Consider the following 5,925-nt stretch of genomic DNA (forward strand, 5'->3'; position numbering starts at 1 on the left):
CAAACAAACACTGAGTGCAGGATGGGTGGTCAAGAGAGAGTCCAAACGGTTCCGCTGATCTTGTGTATATAACAATGTTTAATGTAATAAATGAAAGAATATGAACAAAAGAAGAGAGGCTGAAAATACATACCATTATCCTAAATAAAACAATTTTTTTTTGTTTTACTTGACTTCAGATTCGTAAATGTTTCTCATAACACTTTCTATTTTTACAATATCATTTTCTATTGAAAATTTGCCAAGCACAAGAACCGTCATATCTTGTTTGTTGCGTCATGTCTTGTTTGTAGCGTCATATCATGTTTGTAGCGTCATATCATGTTTGTAGCGTCATATCTTGTTTTGTAGCTCTCCAAGTAATTGGCCGAGTTGCTGATACTTTCTTACTATATTTGTGAGGAAATGAAATACAATGTCAACCTCGATGGTACTTGAATATAGATTATGAAGGAACATAGCTACATACTACAAGGTATTTTGTGTCGCATGTTGTTGTTACCGTAATTCACAGGTCTTCAAATGGCACAAATATTCATTAATCGTCTACAGTAAGGTAAGCTTTCGGTACAGAAAACAATGATGTGTTGTTGTATAGCCCCAGGTAAGCACTGGTCAAGTATATTTATGAGCATAGATGTTCCAGCCGTGGCCACCCCATCTACATTATCTAAATATGTCTTTCCATTCTATGATGGTGCGACGTGATTTGAGTGTGATTTGGTTGCTATTTCTAACAGACCAAGCAACCATGTATAGGCCCCAGTGTTTGCTTTGCCTACTATGTGTTAAGCTATTGTTGTTGTTCATTAGCTACAGACCAGACTTGGACGAGCAGATCCATGATCAAAGTTATTCTATAACCATATCGTGTTTTTCTTTAGTACAAAGTTCCTCGGACTAAATTATCTATCGTGTTTCTAGCAGGTCGGATGATCATGTAGCAATTTTCTTGTTTGACCCGTGATGTGTTAAGAGTTTGTGGTTAGATATGTTGATGCACGAAGTCAATGTGGTGGGTGTATGTCTACGTCATATGTTATGTAAAAACAGCTTCTATTTCATTCTCAAGCTCTGTAAAGATGTATGAATGAACAAAAGAGGAAGGTGTTTGTGTGTGTGAAGAGGTACGAGGTAAAGTACGAAAGAAAGTATGCGTATGTGCGTATCATATCTATATCTATATATGTGTGTGAGTGTATGTGTGTGTATATGTATGTATGTATGTATGTATGTATGTATGTATGTATGTATGAATGTATGTATGTGTGTGTTATACATACGAGTGAGTAAGCAAACGACAGAAGGGCACTCAACACATTTATTGGGAGTTACATGTATAGATCAAATCAGTTTGATTCAGTATCCTTGGTACTCTGAGTTTCAAGTATGTGGCTAGTCTTTGGCCATTGGAGACTGAATGAGAGTTTGTGACCTTTTTCGACCAATCGCTGGCTAACGTCCAGTAATAAACATTGACTTTTTTCTATCGAACTCTCATTCAGACTCCAATGGCCGAAAACTAGCCACGTGCTTGAAACTCAGAGTATCAAAGATTCTGAATCAAACTGTTTTGATCTATATATATTATACATATGCATATATATATATATATATATATTATGATTGACCGTTGACTGAACACTATTCAATTTTTTTTCTCCGTGTTTTTCTCCTTGTCTCCGTATTCTTTCTGTTGAAGAGCGTAGCTCGAAACGTCAAAGACTTTCCGTATTCCCGAGCGTCATACTAATATATCCTTTTGTTATTTACACCACCTGTCCTCGTCTGTTGTTATTATTTGTATATTCTCCCATATATATATATATATATATATAGAGAGAGAGAGAGAGAGAGAGACAGAGAGAGAGACAGAGAGAGAGACAGAGAGACAGAGAGACACAGAGAGAGAGAGACAGAGACAGAGACAGACAGTCAGACAGACAGACAAGCAGACAGACAGAAAAACAGACAGACAGACTGACATAGATAGATAGATAGATAGATAGATAGATAGATAGATAGATACACATACGTGTGAGTCTGTGTGTGTGTGCACATACATACACGCATATGTGTTTGTGCGTACGTGCGTGCACGCACACACTCACACACACACATATATACATACAGGTACATACAAATGTATATGTATGTGTGTGCAGTATGCTTTGATACGCCATCTTCCTATATAATATATGATAGTGTAATCTATCAGTGTTTTCATATGAAAGTTTATATTATATTTGGTAACGTAATACAATAACATGTTACTGATAGAAGACATGGTTAGCCGGCGGGATGAGTTGAGTTGTTAGTTGATGGCTACTGCGAATATCTGGCAGTTAGTTCATTGGTTGATGAGTGTTTTGAGAAGAGATATTGTGTGAAGTAATCGGAGAGATTGAGATAGGGTAAGAGAAGAGCAGATGGGAAGAAAATGAGAGGAATGGTTAGGGGGTGGGGGTAAGAGAAGGAGAGAGAGGGGGAGAAAGGAGGAGTGAAGGAATGAAGGTAGGAGAGAAAAAGAGAGGGGGGATAAAGAAAGAGAAAGACAAAGTGAAAGAGACAAAGAGAGAAAGAAAAAGTCAAAGAGAGAGAGAAAGTGGTTAAGAAAGAGAGAGAAAAAGAGAAAGGGAGAAAGAGAGAGAAAGAGAAGATTGAGAAAGCGAGAAAGAGAGAGAGAGAGAGAGAGAGAGAGAGAGGCTGATAGACAGACAGACCGACCGATCGACAGACAGACCGACCGATAGACAGACAGATAAACCGATAGACAGAGAGACAGAAAGACAGACAGACAAATAGACAGGTAGAGAGACTGTTAAACAGACAGACCGATAAGAAATGTTCAAACGTTTTGTTAGGTTTAGGCTGGAAAACAATCAGAGAGAAGAGAGATTGGAGGTGTGTGGAAATTTGGTAGACTGTATTTTCAGAATGGATTTTAAAATTCTGTGTTGGTAACAGAAATTTTAGGGAAAGTATTGAAACGACAGGGGAAGAGACTTCATTGATGAAATCTGAATCAGTTGAATTTAAAGGCAAGGCCCACTCCTAACTCCATTGTCTATATTTTCTAAAAGTTCGGATTAATTAATGATATTGGAGCTGTCCATATTGTTTGTCGTTTTTAGAATTTAAATATCCATTAAGGGAGATTTTGACGTCTAATTGTAATGGTAATGTCACTGAATTGAAGTTTTCCAGTTCAACTGCAATGTCTTTATTTTCCAAAAATTTAGATTAATTGATGATATTGGAATTATCTACCTTACTTGTTTTTAGAATTTATATAGCCTGAGAGAGAGATTTTGTCTACTAATTGCAATGATAATGTCTATTGATAATTTTCCAACTCACTCTGCTACATATGGAGGCTTTGGTGTGACTTCGTGTCATCTATGGAATGCTAATCAAGACAGTGATGACAGATTCAAGCATGCATGTCATGTTTGTCATTTTTCATTTAATCCCTAAAATATAGGCTTCTCTCACATAGTTAAAAACCTATCAACGTTTCCACAGCTTTTTTCAAGGAAAAGGATTCAAGTCAATGGTCAGTTTTGCAGAGTCGATAGAGTATAGCTTGCAGTATATCTGTTCACCTTCTACTCGCTGAGTTCAAATACTACTGAAGGAGACCTTTTCTCAAAGCGGTGACCCAGTATAACCGTAGTCCAATGACTGAAACAAGTAAAGGATAGCAGATAAAAAAAAAATAGCCCATAACCTGAGATTGGCTGGGATTGTTCTTGTTAAAGTTATTTGGGGAGAACTGGGAATTCATAATTATAATTTTCATATAATGTGGATCTAAGCGAAAGAGGTGGGAATTTTTGTATCGAGATGTACGTAAATACCTATGTCTGTGCGTGAGATGCTATTTTTGTATAGCTGGAATTTAATTAAATAAACAAAGTTACACAGGAATGTAGCTTTATAATGATTTCAAGATTATTTCCACGCTTACACACACAAACACACACACACACACTCTAACAAATCTGTGTATTTAAGCCTGTAAACCAATTATTTTTTCAAGAGTTAGACATTATCAAGAATTGGCCATACAGTATCTTATTTATATAGACAGAGTGCAATTAATATATATTTACAATATTTCTACCTTTTTCTATAACAACATTGACACTGTCGCTTATATAGATGGTGTACAATTAATATATATTTACAGTATTTCTATCTTTTCAATTACAATATTTTCTGTACTATTCATAAACACCATTTATGAAGCAATGTTTAAGTCGACCCTGGTTCACTATCGCGCATATCTTTTACTAAACGTTAAGAGTACAAAAATGAAAATAAAGCAGAAAAGAAAGTACAGATTAACTTAGTTTCCATCTAAATTATGAGTGGGGGAAGATACCTGTTGAGTATATTCCTTGCAGGTGTGAAATATTTGGGTATGTCGATAAAGTACAATCTTCTTTCCTTTTTTTTTTTTTTTTTTTTTTTTCCTGTTATCAGTTGAGATGCTTCTAACGAGATCGGAGATTATGTAGTCAGTTCTTATATCCAATTGGAGCATCTCTGAAAAGGAATTGCCTTCATCTGTCGTACCCCGAACAAATGAATTTGGAGAAATGGCATTGTATTTCACAGAAACTGAATTCAACACCAGAAGATACTTGTCAGTTTTTATAGAACTATCGCTGTTTCGATGCAGCCTGTAACTGGTCGTTCAACCTGTTAGAAATAGCAGCGAATTTTTCTTTCTTTCTTTCTTTCTTTCTGATATTTTTTTTCAATTTATACCGCACCATTAAAAGATGGTGGAAGAACATTTAGTCTTCGACACTTTGGTTGAATATATACTTTTAATCACGGTTGTACTCGATCGGGACAAACGCGTTGCTAAATAACAAGAGAGATGCTTTGCTTTTATTACTATATTTATATAGTTAGACGAACTGATATATTTTGTTGTTGGGTCTCTTTGCTACGGATAGATGATGGAGGAAGAGAACATAGAAATAACGTTGACAATGGGGTGGGGGAAAGCTCAGTAACATCTCATTAGTAAGCTTGAAACTTTCAGTTTAATAAGGTAAATTTCAAAAACGTAGTTTCAGTAAATATTCAGAAATGAATGATACTAATTCGAGGCAGAGCAGCACCGTCCAGTATGGGCAGAAAAATGAGTTGAGGCTCCCTATCTTCAGCCTGATAGAAGAAATTATGATGATCTTTGATGATGATAGATTTTCAACACCGAGTTTTGTGACCCAAAAGTCTCTCTTTCCCTCCCTTCCTTTTTTCTCTCCCTCCTTCCCACTTTCTCTCTTCCTCACTCACACTCTTTCTCTCTCTCTCTCTCTCTCTCTCTCTCTCTCTCTCTCTCTCTCTCTCTCTCTCTCTCTTTCTCTTTCTCTCATTCACGGTGATATCGAAATCAGAACATCATGGATATTGATAACAGTAAAGGCCGTCGATACCTCAGAGTCACAGCTAAGGTATAGATGGTCTCTATGACGAGGTGCAAGAAAAGGTCGGAGTTGCTAAATCCGGATGCGGTACGACACTCGTTTGAAGAGAAGCGAGCCAGCCAGATTACTGGACTACGACAGGAATTTGCCTTTGCGGTAGAATGCAAAATTTCATAACCTGAACTTTGACATTGATCAAGGACTTGCAATGGCTTAGGTTTGGTCTCTGGATTTATCTGCAAAGGTAAATGTGAACTGACTGTCGATCTTACTTTTGAAGCAGGTGAGTTGGCTGCTGCACTTCTATACCGACAGTCGCTTTGTAAACCCATATAGGTTTGCTAGAAAGCAGCTCCCTTCATGGCCCTCTTCTTCTACCGTTTCTTTTGCTACTCAACACTCCGCAAATTCTCGAGTTTCTCGCACAGGTTACGCAGCAGATCCATAAGAGGTCTCCTCACCTTCAACCTCGTCGTCT

General features: G+C 37.1%; 1 long non-coding RNA gene across 2 annotated transcripts in view; it reads right to left on the reverse strand.

Moving 5' to 3' along the window:
- The window catches only part of LOC128249902 (uncharacterized), a 14,184-nt gene extending 13,898 nt beyond the window's left edge, over nucleotides 1-286 (reverse strand). Inside the window, exon 1 of one of the 2 annotated variants that reach the window (XR_008266052.2) lies at nucleotides 134-286. This is a non-coding gene — a long non-coding RNA (uncharacterized LOC128249902). The remainder of the gene's footprint in view (nucleotides 1-133) is intronic. The other variant, XR_016242501.1, reaches the window with a different exon arrangement.
- Between the last annotated feature and the right edge of the window lie 5,639 nt (nucleotides 287-5,925).

The sequence above is a fragment of the Octopus bimaculoides genome, chromosome 1 (assembly GCF_046866305.1).
Source record: "Octopus bimaculoides isolate indiv1 chromosome 1, ASM4686630v1, whole genome shotgun sequence".
NCBI lineage: Eukaryota > Metazoa > Mollusca > Cephalopoda > Octopoda > Octopodidae > Octopus > Octopus bimaculoides.